Raw genomic sequence first — 18,702 nt, forward strand, 5'->3', positions numbered from 1 at the left:
CCAGGGCTTCTGAAATGAACAGCAAAGTACCTGCTCCTCCAGCGGCAAGGCACCCCATCTAGATTAGAAGAGGAATCTCTGGGTAAAAGAGCCATTCCTTTTCCATTCATTGTGGACAGACCCAGACAGCTCCTACAAGTTGAAAGTTGAGAGAGGCTAATCCCACCTTTAGTGCAGGACAGTTTCTTCCTTGACTAACTTATAAGCAAAGGCAACAGAGTCCCAATTCAGACCTGACAGCTCCCGGAGTAGGAATGTGATGAGAGGCTGCAAGTGGTAACCTCTGGATCCAGAAGACACCATCTAAGGCAGATGTTACCCTCACGTGCAGCGCAGTCACTGGCAGAGCCCAGCCTACCTCTGTAGCCAGACAATCCCTTTTTAAAAAAGTTCATTTCTCTCCTGTACGATGAATATTTTCTTGCATTATGAAAAAATTATGCCTGTTGTTCAGGATAGTGATCTGAATTCAGCACTCTGTTTTTCTCTGGATAGGAGGGACAGATGTTCATTTAAAGCATGTTAGATAATTATTTTAACTTACATTTCTTAAACATGTATTTGTGATTCACAAGATAATGCCATCTAGAATCTCATAAAATATGTTGATTTGGTCAAGATTGACTTAAGAAGAGCCAAGCACTGATCACAAGTAGCAATTGTTAAATTGAAATAAAGTGGGATTAACTAAGAAGATAAGACCCAAGCTACTCCAGATTCACCCCAGTGACCTGAAGGCTGAATATGTGCTCAATAGAGATGTTAGAAGTTACTAAAGTTCTGGTTGTTGAGCAATAAATCATATGCAGTTCTAAAGGACACTCTTCAGTTTCCCAGATTCCACTAAAGCTTAATAACAATAAATAAATGGAAGAAATCAGCTTGAGCATCTTAGCAAAACACATTAATGGCACTCATAATATGAACAAATAACATTTGAAAGCATTTTTCATAATACATTGTGAAACTTCCTTGTAGGAGGAGGAAGGAATCTCAGAGTTTAGGACTGAGACAGCCTTATTTGGCAATATGCTGCAATTTAATTCCCAGTTGGTAGAATTAGAATAATAATTCCCTAGCCAAGGGAAGATCCTGTAAAGATGAACATGTTATGAACACTCAGTTAGCAGAGATAACATGACTGAATGCATAGCTATCAGAAGAGCTAGAGAGAACCTTGCAATGTTATCTGGTCCATAGCATCAAGGTAGGTGATTTCCAGCCATATCCTAAAATATATTTACATGTGCCCTCCCCAGTGTGGTGTCACCTCTGGATTTAATCTGGTTATCCTCTTCCCAGAACTCATCTGCAAACAAACCTCAGTCAACACAGCTTCCATGTAGTTGCTTGAGATTCTTAAAGAGCAGTTTCCTCTTCCTTTTATCATTACTTAGAAGTTCTCAGCTAATTTACTCCCATTAATCTGTCAAGGCAAGCATACTCAGGTGAGGTATTTGAAGCAATACCTTCTTCCTTTTCCTCCTGCCTATCCTTTCTGGCAAGTCTGTACATATAGACAAGCTTTAAGTAGCTGATGCCTTCAAAATGCGAGTTCAAGTCTCTATTAAAACTTGCCCCCTTCACTCTGAAGCTGAATGAGTTGCAGAGCCTCTGGAAGGATAAGGCCTTGACTGCTGGATTTCTTCAAACTGTGCATCCCTTTGATCCCTTTCCCAATATGCAAAAAATACTAAAATTCTCTCCTGGATTTCATTATACATAAAAAGACATGAAAGTGCAATTATTCCTTACTCATCAACAACTACCCACCAACCCTAGCTCCAAGCTAGACCATTCTGGCTACTTCAAAAAACGGTTTTGAAATTTCCATTTCCAGATTGCCCTGGCAGGTATAACTGTGACTTTGCAAACAGCTACAGCTGTGTGAGCTAATTGCTTTCCTCTAAATTATTTATGAGCCTGTTCTGACTGATGAGATTTCTCACAACAGCATGTGCTACCCATTGGCAGAGGTCTCCTGAACTAGTGGGAACTCCACCACCCGCCGTGGTGCAGAGCATCCGGCTGTTAGCGGCACTGCATCCCTGTCGCCTGCCCACTGAGCTGCTGGGTCAAGCTCTACCTGCCTTATCTCCTTTTCCAGTAGCTGCTCAGTAGGAAATGTATGTGTAAGCATTATGCCTGCCCACAACACACACCCTGTACTTCTGGGATTAGATCGGAGAATATTGGAGACTGCGTAATTTAAATAAGGCAGAATATGGGGTGTCAGTGACCTGTGGAACACAATCCATGTCACTAAACAGGGCTTTTCAAGCTCAGGTCCCAGATGCAGTAGGGAATCTATAAAATGCAATTAAGAAAGCTAGAAATCAACAAGCTTCAATTCACCACATAGGAGGTAGCAGTTTTACCAGAAAATTTTTTGCAAGATACATAAACTGAAAAAGAACAGAAAACGCGACCATAGACAGTATGAAAGATTTATCACGAGCCACCACTTTCCACTGCTTTTTCCTGGAGGGCTTATCACTTCTATCCAGCTAAAAACTGCTTAAAAACTATGTCTAAAGGTAACCATAAGCCCTGCCAGTTAAATAAAAAACCCTAGTGTTCCAGGGACCAGCAAATTTGTCAGAATTTTTCTTTCCAGATATGAATTACTGATAGGGAGAAGCAGTCAGAACCAGGTTGGCTAGAAGAAAAACTTAATGGCTTGACTTGCAGGAGCTCAACAAGGAGCAGCCAGAAGAATGAAGCAAAGCAGCCTGTTAGAATTACTGCTCACTATTGGTGTTTTTATTAACTTCCCAGGAGGATATAAAGGTTGCTGGGTGAGCAGCCAATGCGACATCTTCATGAGTTTCACAGCTGTGTTTAAGAACTAAATTTAAACAGGATTCCCAGCCAAACTGTCAATGAAATTGTGCATTGGACCTTTTCCTGAGCAGTATTTTTACCCTGCCCATCCCACAAATTTTAAACAATTTTAAATAACCTTGTGCTCGTTTATTCTACATATTCCAGAAGATTCACAGTGTTTTCTGTACAGAAATCTACTGACCCCAGATATAGGGGTTCAGACAGGAAAGTGAGGGTGACAAAGAGGGGCCATGTTACTCCTCAGAGGTGAGCTGAGCTGGTGATTTCAGAGCTGGGTCAGATATTCCTGAGCCACTTTACTCATTGCAGCAAAGATAAAACTTGAAATGCTGTGGGAGGCATGCAGGGAACAGCACACCGTAAACTGGCTGTGCATAAGGTCAGGAAGAGGAAGTCAGGGCAGAATGTGCAGTTTTCCTGAGAGCACCCAGAACTTTCATTTCTTGACCACCTTTCTCCCTCGCAGTGGAGATGGCTTTCTGGCCATGTCCCATTCAGTGGGTGGCACCTGGGAGTTGAAACAAATGTCACCACTTCCAAACCTTCTCCCTCAAGGAGGTGGGCCACATGGACTCCTTATCCTTCCATGAAACAACAGCCTGGTGTTAAAGAAATGGATCCCCAGAAGAAGGGGGGAGGAAGCTGATGTTCCCACCCACCCATCACAGATGCAAACGGAGACAGGACAGAAGGTATCTGTCTGGATCTGACACAGACTAACAGCATGGCAGAAGTAAGGCTAGGAAGTCATTCATGCCTCATTTCTCCCACCTGTAAATTATTCCTCCCCCTTCATCCCCACAGGCACATCATTACGATTGCTCAATTAATTAACAGTTTAAAAGACCCCTCAGACATTCAGATAAAGATGCTCTTGTATTTCTGCTTCTCCAAAGTTGCATGCATAAACACTGCATTTTATAAGTCCTTTGCTGAGGATGAAGAATTACCTCCCATTTATGGATGGGTAATTATAACCATGGAAGTGTTAGAGCACAAACTGATCAAAGGCCTTTAGTTCCACATTCTGAGTGCCCAGCTACACATAAACACATCTTGACTTTCAGAGAGCTAAGCACTCCTGATCTGAAATGTGAACAGCCACAAGTGAAGGCATTCACCTGCTGAAGATCGTGAGCTCAGGGTCACAAATCAAGTACCTTAAAGCTTAGCCCAGTCTAGAAAACCTAGACAGAAACTTATCCAAGAAAACCTCAGTGGAAGCAGCACACTCAAGTGCTCTCTCCACCACATCACACCCAACATGCTCGTGTTCAGCTAGAGCTCCAGAGAATCTTCATGCCTTTGAGGGACCAGAACAGGTGATCAGACTTTCAGAAGCAGCTATCACATGGCTCTCCAGCACAGCGAGTTGTAAGCTAATGAATTATGGGAGTGAGAGTTCCCCTGACCAAAACAATTAAAATTCTCACATAAAAATAGAAAGCTGAAAGGAAATCTGCCCATTCTGCACTATTATTATTTTTAAGAGAAAAACCAAGTTCCTGTCAAAAACAGGAGAATAGACGATTTCCAGCCAGCTTTAATGGGAAGATCTTTTGAAATACCCAGCCATCTGTCACAGTAGGAGTGCTTGTTGTTCAGCCCTTCTGAAAAACTTGGCCCTTCTTTGGGAACATGGTGTTTTTGAAACTCTGCTCTCAGGCCCCTCCTAGGAACCGCTTCTTCTTTGTAAGGTCCTGCTCCTTTTGTGTCTACCAGTACTGTTCTCAGTGCATTGGTACCTGCCAGTAAAGCAGGTATAGATGGGCTTGAAGTGCAAAACTGGAAAATTGCTCTGAGCTAGCCCTAAATCCAAGGACAAATGGGTAGATTAAGGCCAGAACTAACTGTACTTTCATTTAATGTTGCTTTTCCCTTAGAAACATTCTTTTTCCCCCTCCTCTGATTCTTCTAGTCCTTTGTCTTCCCTTGCACACTATTGCTGATACCTTACCCCAGGTAGCAATGGACTCCCTCACCCAGCAATGGAATGAACTGCTCCTTGCTCATATAAGATTGTTAATACGAGGCCTCTAATTTGGGAAAAACAACCTCCAAGTAGGCATCTCTGGGGTTTAATAAAATCTGCTATACAGACAGGAAAATTCTGCAGCAGGTGAATCATCCAATGTGCTGGGACCAGGCAAACAAAGACAGTCTGATGCACAGCATGACATCAAAACAGTGTGATCCCACAGTAAACACCTACATCTGGAAGCTGCAATGATTCCCCTTTGCAGAACAAACATTTGAAAGTAATGATCTGAAGACAGCCCCGCTAAGCAGAGCACTAACCTGGACATTGGCCCTTTCTTCTGCTACTAGTGTGTTAGAACATGTTGCTGGTCTCCATTTTAGCAAGTATTGATTAATCTCCTTGTGGTTCCCTGAGACAGAGACAAAAACCATGTTACTTTCAGTGGAGCAAGACCTCTAACAAACCAATGAGATATATAAGGACACTTTTTATTTCCAAAGTGGGCCAAGAGGCTTTGAAGTGACATTAATACCTCCAAATAAAGAGCCTGCTGCAAAGGAAACCTCTGTGAAATTCTGGCTACATGAAAGTTAACAGCAAAATTCCCACCAGTTTCACTGTGAACAGGACTTCAGGCCATAAATCTATTCTGTAGAGGGTTTTCTACCAAATGTTTTAAAATTACTTTTTTTCCAAAGGGAAAAAAAAAAGTCAATTGTTTTATTGTATTTTCTTTAAAAAGCCATAACCAAACATTTCATTTTAGATTGGGGTCAATCCCAATTAAAAAATTTCCAGTTCCCACACATGTCTTCATGAAGCAGTGGAACTGTATTGGCTGACATATTCTGATGCTGAACTGAACTGACACATAATAGCTTGAAAATGCCAAACAGTGCTTTGGACTTTCCATCTACACAGACCAAAAAATTCAGCATATCTAGGTTCTTCTCCATCCCCTGCTCCCAAGTTTGGACAGAAACACATATGGCAATATTGTAATTTTTCAAATATTCTTTTTAAACTACGATTCATGTCAACAATGGCTACCACCTGGCATAGCCCTACCGAAGTTAAGAAGTTACTGTGGAATAATAAAGCATAATTCAGAACAGAATTCAGCCTGAAGAGCTCCATGTCCCAAAGAGCGCAACAAAACCTTTCCCTTGGCTCTGCTCATTCCTTTTGAGGAAGAACCCAGCGGAAGGGAGGCAGTCAGTGTGGCTGCCAGTTTTGCAGAGTCCATGAAACTCTTGGGAGACATGACCCAAGTTCCCTGACTCTTGGATTTCCAACAGAAGACTCTATTGAAAATGATCATCTCCAGGGCCCCAAGATCTTCACCCTTAACCTTTCTGAGCCATTAAAGAATATTCAGCCCACAATACAACAAATACAGGAAACTTCTTTTTGCTTCAGCATAGCAATCTCAGAAGCTACTGGGTCATTGTAAGCTAATGGCCAAGACCCTGTTCAGCAAGGCTGAAGCCTCATGAATTGAACAGAACTCCAGCACTTGCTTAAGTTTAAGCACAAACTGAAATGCATGGCTGAACAGGAATGGCTCGAGGAATTATGCAAATGCCTAGATGAATCTGGGTCCAAATAAGACTTACTTTAGAAGCCAGAGAAGCAAGCAATGCAATTTAATAATTTTTATCTCCTTACCAAGAATGCACAAGTTCTTACAGCTAATATGACAGCATCTTCTGCTGCTGCCAGAAGCCAAATGACTTATTCTTTAACAGTCAAGCTCTCCTCATTTTCAAACTGAAGATTAGTCCATTTATGCTGAACAGTGGCACAGAATGACAATTTCATAATACATGGATTGAGTGCTGTTCCACTTGCATGTTACATTACTTTGCCCTTTCTTCCCCTGCCCTTCCACTTCCAATTGACTATCATGGTAAAAAGGCAGTGCTGCCTCTAATCTCAAATTGTACTTTCTGGGCAGCTGGCAATTCATTAGATACTACCACAGAGTGGCCAACTGGATCTGACCTAGAACCTGAACACACAAAAAACAATGGAGTTATTACTTAGTCATGTTAACAGTCTGCATGAAATTTACAAGGTGAACTGGGCACTTCCAAAAAATGCCGAATAAAATGAATGTTCAGCAATAGCACTGAAAGGGCTGCCAGCACCTCCCTGCAGGCTATCGGGACTGTCCACAAGTGATCCCGTAAACATGAAGGCTGATTGTGAAAATGCTTCTGCACATGACTAGTCCTTCCTTCTGCAAATACAGGCGTGAGCATTTTCAGGGTCAGATCCCACAGCTGTATTGCTATCAGGCAGTGCAGTAAGTGTCAAACACAGATTCCAGTCTGCCCTCCTTGCAGAAATATCAGTGATAAGTGTCAAACACAGATTCCAGTCTGCCCTCCCTGCAGAAATATCAGTAAAACCGTAATATAATATCTGAGAATGTCATAATAGAAAACTAATGCTTTACAGTAGGATATCATGACCCCTCAAGTCCTTATTTCACTGTGATCTGAGCAGAAATACATGGGAGAAAGTCAAAAGCAATTAATAAATTTAGCTACCAGGAAGAGGATTGCTGGTAATTACAGCTCACTGAGAAAACATCCCAATTTAGACTGCACAACTCCAGGGACTGCTTGCTAACAAAACAGAGTATTTTACTTCTAGGTCACCGATTTCAATCTGGCCTCAAAGGAGAAAATGACTGAAAGTTAATGCCAGCTGACAGTGGTGTGAAAGCAGTAGGGTGGATCTCAGCCTATTTCCTAGTAGAGTGGAGGAAACAACCCAAGTATTTGTGATTAGTGATAGTAATAAAGCTAAAAAAATCAGGCTGTGATTCAATGATACAGTAAATTCAGCTGCGGAACTTTTAGGATGAGGAGTTGATGTGATACACACAATTCTGCTGATTCCAGCATGTGTGAAACCTTTTGACAAGTTAATGGTGTACAAACAGGGCAGACCAGATGTCATGATGCTTTTCACAGCTGGAAGAAAAATCTGGGTTGCATGTGCCAACGAGTTCAATATAAATATAGGTATGTGCCCATAGCTCATTGAGATTCAAACTGCCTGGTATCATGGGTAACCAAACCATGGTCTACAAGCTTCATCCTCCAGTGACAGCAGGTGCAGGCCATGTAGGAACAGGCACATCAGAACTATACTGTTCTATTGCTTCTGGTCACTCTCTGGACTGGAGACAAATGAAGATGCTGTCTGCACCTCTGTCTGTCCTATGAAAGGGTGGAGGGTGCCAGATGGTTAGCAAGTCACCCAGGACACATAAAGCCACACAGGCATTAAATAGCATAAATAGGAAGGCATTAAATGACACCATCCCTGCTGGCACCACATCCTTGCTCATCAGTGCTCCATTCATTTAAACACTTTAAAGAGAGCAGAGAAATAGGAGATTAGAGAGATGTGCTGCTGCCTTTGATAAGCCTGAAAATAGGAGCAATGTTTGTGTTAATCCGTTAGCAGGAATACAGAAAAGACACGATTAACTGCAGTTGCAGGAACAGTCTAGTGCAGTCTGTTTTCCCAGTGAATTCTTCCAGGGAAAGATGGGTCACTGGGCACACCTGCAAAATGCATCCAGGCCTTTGTATCTGCACTGTGTCCACAGCCTGTGCTCCAACAGATGGTTGGCCAAAGGATTTCTTCTCCTTTTATTTTATTTTGTTTGGGTTTTTTTTCTGAACTCACAGGAGCAGAGCAAGCCCTCCTGCCAACAGTGTAGTGAGTGCAGAGCATTCAGCAGTGAAGGGGTGACCTTGATTAGTGTCTAATGAGTAGAAACCAGTTGCTTTTCAGCACATAATGAAGTAGAAAAGTTCTGCTACAGTCTGCCAGACTTCTTGATGCTTCTGAGAAATGCTGTTGGTGATGCTGTCCAAACAGTATCTGTTTCAGGCACTAGCTAATCCTTCACCCCTCTACACATGTGGTATCTCCTGCTTTACTGCAAGATCATTCTTAGAGAAGACTATGTATTCTCTTTACATAAAATGCTGTCCTTTAATCAGCAACACAAGTGTCCGGGCAGCTCCATCTGGTTTGTTCCATCAGACAGAAAACGTAGGTAGCTTTGGTTTGGATTCCTTATTTTCTTTCTTGTTTCCTTTAAAAATTATATATTTATATTTATATAATAATATTTTGTAAGGAGTGTCTGGCCCTCAGTGCTGATAGCAATGGAGAGGAACAAGCAACCCTGTAGATAAGAAAAGAAGAAACTCTGGATCCACTGATATCAAGGGAAAATATCCTTGCTGAGTGTTCCCCTTAGAAATCTGCACCTTTGGGAAAGAAGCCAAAAGAGGCTGGATTAGCTAGTGTGAAGGCTTGCAAGATCAACTGTGGCTTGGAAAGGCAGTACCATCATAAAGGGGCTACTGAGAATGAAGAGGGGTTTCGATGGGCATTGAAAGTATCCATCGAGCCTTGGGACAAGGAAACATGAACAGTATTGGAATCACTTGCTGGTAATAGTAATAAATAGGCTGATGATGAAGAAGGAAAAATGTAGTACCTCTTCTCCACCAAGAAACAGTGCTAGTGAGAAGGCTTCACTCTCTCTAACATCCTTATCTGTGATTGTAACACAGTCATGTTTCACTGGAACTGCAGAGAAAACCACCCCCTTCAGGCCACACTACACATGAGCAGTGGCCACAGAGGCACAGAAGTCTTGAGCTGGAGGGAGCAGCACAGACACAGAGTAAAACATATTATTTAAAATCATGGACACTTGCAGGGCAAAAACCTTCCTGGGGGAAAGGGGAGGGTGGGAGAAATCTGTGCTTTGAAAGGGAGAACATTCACATCTTAAAAAAGAAGGGTGGGAGTCACAGATTCAAAAGTCAGTTGTATACAGGGTTTGCACTCTGCATGCAGGGGGAGGAGTGTTGCAAATGGGAAGGAAGATTTTATGCTCTTCAGAGGTCTATAAACCCAGAAAACTACAGCTTGCAGTTCCATAAGGTACTCTGTGTTAAGCCTGAGCTCCCTCTCTTCCATTTCAGATTGTACCTGGAGAGGAAATTGTGAAGTTTCTAGCATTAAAAAAGAAGAAAAGAAAGTTAAAATATTTTTTATTTAAAAAGATGAAACTTCTTTATAACTGCATAATCAGTTAAAACATGCCTGTGGTATTATGTCCATGTGCTAGACTTCCTTAGGGATTCATTTGCATCTGCATAATCATCTGTTTTAATTATATGATGCCACAGGGTAGATGATACTGTATGGACAAGTAAAAAGACAAGGAGATGAAGGTGGGGCAGAAAATAGAGCTATAACATTTCCATCAGCAAAAATGACTGCATGCAGTCATGTGCATGGGATTGAGGAAGGAAAGTCATGTGAAGTAAGTTCCTTCAGTCCTTCAAGTCCCCAAAATAAATTCCTTCAGTCTCTTGTGAGGCAGATTCTCTCCGGTCACACATCTCAAACACAGTATTGTTTCTAGCTCCAGACTGTGACAACACTTTTCAAAGCAGGGCTTCCATCTTCTCCAGATTATGACCCCAAGCATCTGCCATTTCAGAAGCTGCCACCTCACAGCAAACCCCTCCTGGGATCCCAACCCAGGATCCCACAATTTCTCCAACCCCCCTGTTACACATCTATAAACATTGACATTATCTATACAAATGAGAACAGGAACTTTTGGCATTAGAAAAGTCACAGATTACTCTTCCCAACCCTGAAATGTTCCTGTTTCTACCCTAATTTGCTATCCAGTAGATCCCAGTTTCATGGAGGTGATAGAAAGAACCAGTCTTGTTCACATCAACCATAGCAGAAGGACTTCCAGGAGCAAGCTGAAGAAAGATTGGGAGAAGATGGCCTGTCCACAACCAGATCTCTGAGCAGCATGTGCTGTTTATCATGCCAAGCCAGTCATGACTACATTTCTTCCTGACAGATGGATCCTTTCTCTTCTTTTACTGTTCTCTGTCAGCAACTCTTGTACTCTCCCAGCACCAGGTTCCAGGGACCAACAAAGACAGTGGTACATACAGTGGCTGCATATCAGCCATCTTCCAGTGATCTTTCTTAGCTGCCCATAAACTTATCAGATTTTGTAATGAAGGATTCTTAGGTCTCTTTCTGGAGGTGAATCCCAGCAAATGCCACCAGCAATGGAGGCATGGAGCCCAGTGGTGAAGCTGTCCTACCTGAGACTCTTAGGGGCACCAGGAGGTAACAAATCTACCTGAACACAGAGCAAGACATAGGGAGGAGCTTGCAAAAACGAAAATAACTCTAGCAGAAAGACAGCCAGTGACATTACTAAGATAAAATGGCTACCAAGAAGGTAATCTTTTCAAGGCTTGGTTCTAACTGTCAGCATAGCACTTCTGACCACTGTAAGTCAGTTCAACAATATCTGGATTTGTAACTTAGAGATTCTGTTACAGTTTAAACACAGGCTTGGGTGGAAAAGAGTTTCCAAACCTGGAGCAGCATGGGCTCAAACTTAGGTGCAGTCTGAGACCATCTAAGCTTTGACTCCTGAGCACATCTGAACTTTGTTGTAACTATAAGACAAAAGATGTGCAGAGCAGAACTAAGTTTGAAAAATATGTTGTAGGTCACTTACAATTTCATAATGAATGATTTAATGCTACCAAAGTGAAAAGATGATCCTGCACAAGGGTAAAATATAATAAACTGGGAAAACAGTGCTATATGCTTTATGCTCCATAAAGAAAATACTCTAATTACCAACAGACAGGATATGGATAAGCAGTTTTCAGGAGGAAAGCCCCTCTATCTCATTAAACAGCTGCTTTGCTCCTGCTTTTTTTCCCTGTTCAACTCCTCACCTTTAATCTGCAATACTCAGCTATGCTGCACATACCAAGAATGCAAAGCTGACAAGCACAGGAGGGCCTCCCTTATCAGCTTAGGATAAAAGCAAGAGATCGAAAGGATGGATTGTCTGTGATTTTTCATTGCAGACTGGCAGATACCTTATGCCCATCACCAACAGGCTAAAGATTTTGAGACCTGTAGATTCAATTATCTTTAAAGATTTTGAGAAATATTGGTAGAAAATAGCAGGTGAGCTTCCACATAAGAAAGAATGTGCCATGGTGCTCACACCACCCAGCTGTGTGGTAGCACAGGGCTGTTGCTGCCGTATGGCTGGAGTTGGGGATAGCCTGGTGATGCTGTTGCTCCTCCTCACAGAGGACACAGCACTCCCAGTGCTGGCTGACAACAAGGGGAAGTTGCAAACCAATGAGTCCTCCTCTTTCCCCACAGGGATGCCAAAAAAAGGCTATCTGTAGGTATATGAAGTCTGCAGTAATGTACCACCAAGGGAAGTCTCCTCCTAACCTTAGTGACTGCCTTAGGGCCTGTAGAAAGTGGATTTCAGTTTTTCCTGAGGACAGCAGGTAACTCCAGAGCACTGCTGAGCCACTGGAGCAGGCTTATGCCTGCAAGAGGAGCAGAGACTCCCAGGCCTGCTCTCTTCCTTGCTATCTGAATAAAGCTCCCTGTGTACAGAAAAGACAGCTTGGTCAGGGCCTTCCTTATTCTCCCCTCCCTGCTGTGATCACTGGGAGCTCCTGCTCCAGCCCTCTGATGTGTTGGCAGCCTCTATAATTTAGAGTAGCTGTGATTTATGGCTTGGACAGAGCCTGTACTCGGGCAGTACAAAGGCAGGGCTGGCCTGACCAGTAGAGCTGTGTCGTCGCTGGCCCTTTGTATTGATCAAATGAGTGATGGAAGTGAAGAATTCAATTGCATTTGCTGCCTGTATGGATCAGCTAAGGGACAGAGGGCTGGGGGGGAGGCAGGGATTTAGTTACCCCTCACACCCAGCACAGGCAGCCAAAAGTGTGATGATGACACTCTGTGTATTGATGGGGGAGTTGCTCTCGGCCACCTCCCTCTGCACGTCCTCTCTCAGTGATGAAGGAAACATAAACAAGAGGAAATTTTCTGAATGCTTCATCCTGCATTAATCACACACCATATCCTTCTCCTCACCTAGTCTCTAGGGGAATGTCACAGGCAGTGGAACAAGAGGAATGAAGGGAAGTTTACAGTTGCCTAAGTCTTAGGGAGAGAGGTGTTTGTGGCACGCAGCATGTTGCAGCTCCCACTATAAATTCATGGGCAGATTTCCAACAAGTAATAGGGAGCTGAATCCAAACATACTACTCAGTAAAGGGCTTGAGCAACCTTTAATCATACTCCTAATTGGTTTTCCCCTTGCTTTGAACATTTGTCATTTGAGGAAACCAATAGCAGTTCCCAAATGAGCCCTTTTCAGTAACATTCAGGACATAATCAGGTCTCTTTGAAAAGAGACAGTCATGGATGTTTGATACCATTGTGTGCTAAATTTAGCAAATGGTTCAGTGTGGACCTGTATTTATCAAATTATCACCTTCAAGACAAATGCTTATGGGGATGTGTTATGCTCAGTCTGCCCAGACTGTATTCTGCTAATGAGGGTATGCCCCATCTTTTCCAAAACACCACTTCTTCAACTGTGATCCAAATTTTACATTACAGCCACGGCTGCCTTGTACTGACTGAGTAGCTGTCATTTAGATTCCTTCTATCAGCTCTGAATTCTCTTTCATCTCGGGTCTGTCTTATGTGATGGCAGCCCAGAGCAGTGACCTGTGACTATGCTTGACTTCTTATCTCATGACATGTGGACTAACTTACAAATGCAGGTAATTAGTTAAAGATGTTTCATGACAAATTAGACTAATGGAATTGTAATGGTTAAATTAACGTCTTGGGGTCAGTTTTAAGGTCCCTTGTTAGGGGTGATAGTTCAAAATGCAAGCTGCCAGACTCTGGGAAGTATCTTGTTTCTTTTAATAAAGTGCTTCTTTTGCATGTGAAAAGCCAAGGACATAACTGCTGAGATAGGGCCTGATCCAAGGGAAACAATGTGGTTGGCAGTTTCTGGATAAGGCAGTCTCCCCAGTCCTGCCCCCAGACTTTGTCCTGTAGGCAAGATACACAGTAGAGCAGAGCAGCAAACGTGCAGAAGGATCAAAGTGTACAGCTTTGCCCTGCTTCAAACACTGATCTCTCAGTCTCCCCTTGCACCTTTTAGCTGAAATTTTCATCTGACATCTTTCTTCAGGAAGGAAGTTAATTTTGCAAAATCAAACAGTCCAACATAAATTACACAGATAAATCATGTCCTGTTATTGGCATCCTTCCTCCAGGAGGAGCCTGCGAGGTTCTCCCTTTAGGCTCTTCTAATAATAGAGCTGCTTGTTCACTCACAATGCTAAGAACAAATGGGAAAGGAAGAGACAACAAAATGGAAAACATCAGCCTGCAAGTTTGTCAATCCCTGGTGTGCCCGTGTCTTGAGCACTGCATGCAATTCTGCTCACACCATCTCAAAAAGGTATAGTAGAGTGAAGAGAAGCAGCAAGAACATCAGAGGTACCAAATAGGTTCTGTAATTTAAGAGACTTCATAGACAAGGACTCATTTGCTTATCAAATAGACAGCTGAACTTGGATGTGATTGAGGTATTTAGCATGGAGTGGGATGGAGAAAGCAAACAGGGAGTAATTATTCTTTGCTTCTTACAACAAAATGGAAGCACTTTTTACACAATGGTAGTTGAATGTGGAGATCACTGATGTGGAATCCCAAGGAATAAGTGGATTGAAACAATTAGACAAATTCATGGGAGTCTACTAACAGCAATTACGTAAAGCAGTTCAGATACAACCTGGAGCTCAGAAAGTGCCTCCAGACAGAGTGCCAGAAGCTGTAAAGATGTATCATAAGAAGGGCTCTTGTCTTGGTGTCCCCTTTTATGCTCTTTTTTTGGGCTTCCAGTACTTTACTCTCTTAGACAGGACACCAGGCTGGACATGGCTTTGTTCTGACTCAACAGAGCCACTGTCATCGCCTGATCTGGGGTCTCTCCTCATTGCAGAAAACAAATTAGTCACAGATAAGGTTAAGTCCACTTTCCTTCAAAGGCAGCCCTGACCTCTGACGGCCATCTAAAGGAACAGCTTGATTTTCAGGGAACTGTCTCCTGCCTCAGGTTCCAGCACTGATGAGGGGCAGGGTACATACGTGTAAGTACATGTACATACATACCTGGGACTGAGATGAGGTCCCTAATCACACAGCCTCCATTTTTAACTCTAAGTACGTGCTTTGATCTTTCCTTTTCCAACACAGACACAGAGCAAAGCACACATTCAGACAGAGATTCCCCAATGAAGCAAGCTGCACTACTCCCTGCCAGGGCAGAGAAGGAGACAGGGAATGACACAAGACAGCTGTTAGCTATGTTGCTGAACCCACACTCTTTGACTCTAATGCCAAAAAGCACAGTGCAAGGCCCCCTACAGAACTGAAAGAGGAACCTGGGTTTCTGTGTTCAGGTATCATTCCAGAGCCAGTCCAGGCAGCTCCAGCAGGCACAGCTCCCTCCACTGCTGTTTATCTCTTGAAACTGGGATCAGTCTATTAAGCTCACCTTCAGAAAAAGAAATAATCCATGGTAAAAGAACAGGTCTTACTATGATTTGGTGTGATCTCCTTGGTCTTCTGCCTTTTAGGCAAATACTGCCCTGCTCAGTCCCACAGTGACAAGTGGCTGTATGAGATGGAGACCACTGTGTCTTACAGTCCAGACACGACCCACGGCTGCCCTTGCACCTGCCTCAATCTCCATTTGGCCCAGTAACAGACCTTTCCCGTGGTTCTGTCTCCCTCCTGGGGAATCTACATACCCAGGAAAAACACTCTCCTTTAGATGCTTCACAGGGCAGCAGACTGTGCACTTTTCCCTGCATTTCATGAGTTCTAGTAGCTGAGGTGAGGTCCCAGGGGCAGTGCGTTACCAGCCCCAAGTACAGAGGAAATAAATCAACCCCAGTTCCACTTGGGAGCCACAGCGCTGGAGCTGCTGCTGTGGCAGCTTACACAGTCAGCTCTGGAGCTCCCAAGGGATCAGCCAAAATGGTGCTGTCATTGCTCCTCTTCTCTCACACCCTCTGGAAGCCATAAGTCAGAAGGAGTACCCAGGAGGAACAGCAGGGATGGGGAGGTTTCTTCCACTTTCCCCCAGCTTACACAGGTGCAGGGTAACAAGCCAGACCTTTGTGCTTAAAATGAACATTCAAATTATCAGATGAACAACAGAGAAAAAAATATTATTGTTTAATACAGTTATTACATGTTTTTTTTTCCAGACAAAACTGACAGGAATGGAGAACTTAGGTATTTAATATGGATGTAAGTCAGCACTTGGTAAGATGACAGGAGGAAGAAGCCAAGACAAACATCCACTCAGTGCCTTGAATTTCTGTATCTTTCATTCCCCTAATTCCTGGCACATGCCAGTCATACCTTTTTCATTTATGCATCAGAACAAAATGACAGATGCAAATGCAATCATTTTCTTCCACAGACAAAGCCAGAATTTAAAACCCCATTAATACAACCATGCAGAATGCAGTACATTGTGCATCCTTGTAAATATGCATGCACACTTTTTATATCCGTTCATATATGTGAAATAGTAAGAAGCAGCAAACATTAAAACATAAAATGAGAATCTCATGTTATTACTACACTACAGTTCTTGTTCTTTATGTGAGAGTTTCAGCATTAATAGCTAGAGGAGCATACACACAAGTCACTCTGAGTTTTGAGAGGGCTAATTAAGTTCTGATGGCTTCTGTTACAGAGATAGGACTGCCTGGATCTTGAACATAAGCCAGAAAGAAGTGAACAATGATTTATCTTTAACATAAGAAAGAGAAAATGCTTCCCATTAGTGGAATAGTAACAGCTGTTAACTCTGTGGAGCATATAGTAGTAGTTTGAAAAGTCTATAGGTGAGGCAGATATTTCAGCCTCAAGTATCCTCATAAGGCAATCACATCCGTAAGTTCTATTTTGCAGCATGTTTGTAAAGTTAATGCTTGGCAATGTTTTGTCTTAGTATTATTATACAGAACTGATATAAGTATGGTGTTACCAAATAAATTATTATGCAATGCACACAACCAATGGATATAATATAAAAAATACATTTGAAAAATGGATAATATATCTAGTCTAGACTAATATGTATCCTTAATCTTGCATGGGAGAGCCACAAAGCAAGGCTATTCAAGAGTTTGCTTTTGTTAGAATACTGACTTAATACTAGTAATAATAAACACTTATCTTCTTTGCTTCCACTGCACAAAGATACAGATATTTCCTAACATAACTGTGGTATTTCTGTGTAGGATAAAGCTAATTGGAATCATAGAATCACAGCGGTGCTGGTTGGAGGGGACTTCTGGAGATCCCCAGCCCATCCTACTGTTCACAGCTACCGCCAACACCAGATTGGGTCAACTGTGGCTTGGCCTGACAGCATCTTAAAAATATACAGAGAGTTCACAGCCACTTTGGATGACCTGTTCCAGTGCTGCATCACCCTCCTGATGAAGAAATCAAGTACGACAAAGTTTACTGAGAGTTGTAGTATTTAAAAGACTAATGAAGATCAACTACAGTTTGCTCTTATGTAAAAGACTGTCCCTCCCTAAAAGTCTTGTCTCACTGTCAACTCTCATAGATAGAATAAAACCCAATTAACTAATAGTATTTAACTGACCTATCTCTATTTTGCCTTCAAGCACCCAATACATGGAATATTTCAATCTCTAACCAGTGAACATACCCTCAAAATCATCTTCTGATGCTATGGAAATGTTCTTAGCTATATGATGGAAGGAGAACCAAGGTGAATGGACACTGTGTATTCAGTCATACAGGACTTCCAAAACAGCCAGGAACTGAATTCAACTTTCCTATGCACTGCTTAATTGAGTTAACTACAGTAGCACTTTGTTTTTCAGTCTTTTTTCCCACAAGCTACTATAAGAAAAGGTTTCAACAACCCCATGAGGGCTGCATCAGTGATGACAGCATTTGCCAGGATCTGAAATTTAGGCTTTCTCTACTTCACTACCTAAGCAGCCTACTTCATAATCACAGCAAGTATGGAGCTCACCAGGATCTCAGTCTGCCACTCTTTGGCTTCATCTTCACTGATGATCCTGAAGTTCCTCCTGCAGAATGTCAAACATAGCCCCTGACTGGGACACACACTGACTTGAGATTTCTGTAAGATTTCAGAGGTGCCACTGGAGCCTTTAGGAAGGGTTAAATCTTTACAGAAACACTTAAAAATAACAAGAGGTGATGGGAATGAAAATGGAGCAGAAGTGGCAAAAGCAGGGTTCAGTGCATGTATTTCCACTCCTAAAATGAATCTGTTGGAATGTCGTTGAGTGTCTTACCTGAAGAGCAGAAGAACACCCAGGTCTCCATGCCCATTTCCTATCATTTCATTTCCTATCATTGTTGCGCTGCTCAGCTCACATCACAGTAGGAGCTGACTTCATGGAAGCAGTATTGACTCCTGAGAATGGGACCACTCAAGGACCTGCAGAGGTGCTGTTCTCTATCTATAAACCTTTGCATTCATCTTGAGAGAGATAGCTGAAAGATGATGGATTCCATTATTGTCTCTAAACACACAGCTCCCTGTTAGCCAGGATCATGCAGCGCCCCTTTTACTGCAGCAACATAAACATTTACCAAGAGAAGACAGGGAAATACAATCTGACACAAGAAGATTAAGCTGTATGGGTTTTTCACAGGAAGCCAAGTTCTTTAGCTGTCAGATAGAAGCCACAGAATGACGCCTATTGTTTCTTTAAGAGTAATTACTTCTGATTGCTTCCGAGTACACTAATTTGTCTTTATACAGAATGACACCATAACCCAGAACAGTGGGTAACTGCATTACCTTACCTGTGTACCAGTTTTCTGGGATATACCCA

This window comes from Apus apus, chromosome 8, assembly GCF_020740795.1.
Source record: "Apus apus isolate bApuApu2 chromosome 8, bApuApu2.pri.cur, whole genome shotgun sequence".
Lineage (NCBI taxonomy): Eukaryota > Metazoa > Chordata > Aves > Apodiformes > Apodidae > Apus > Apus apus.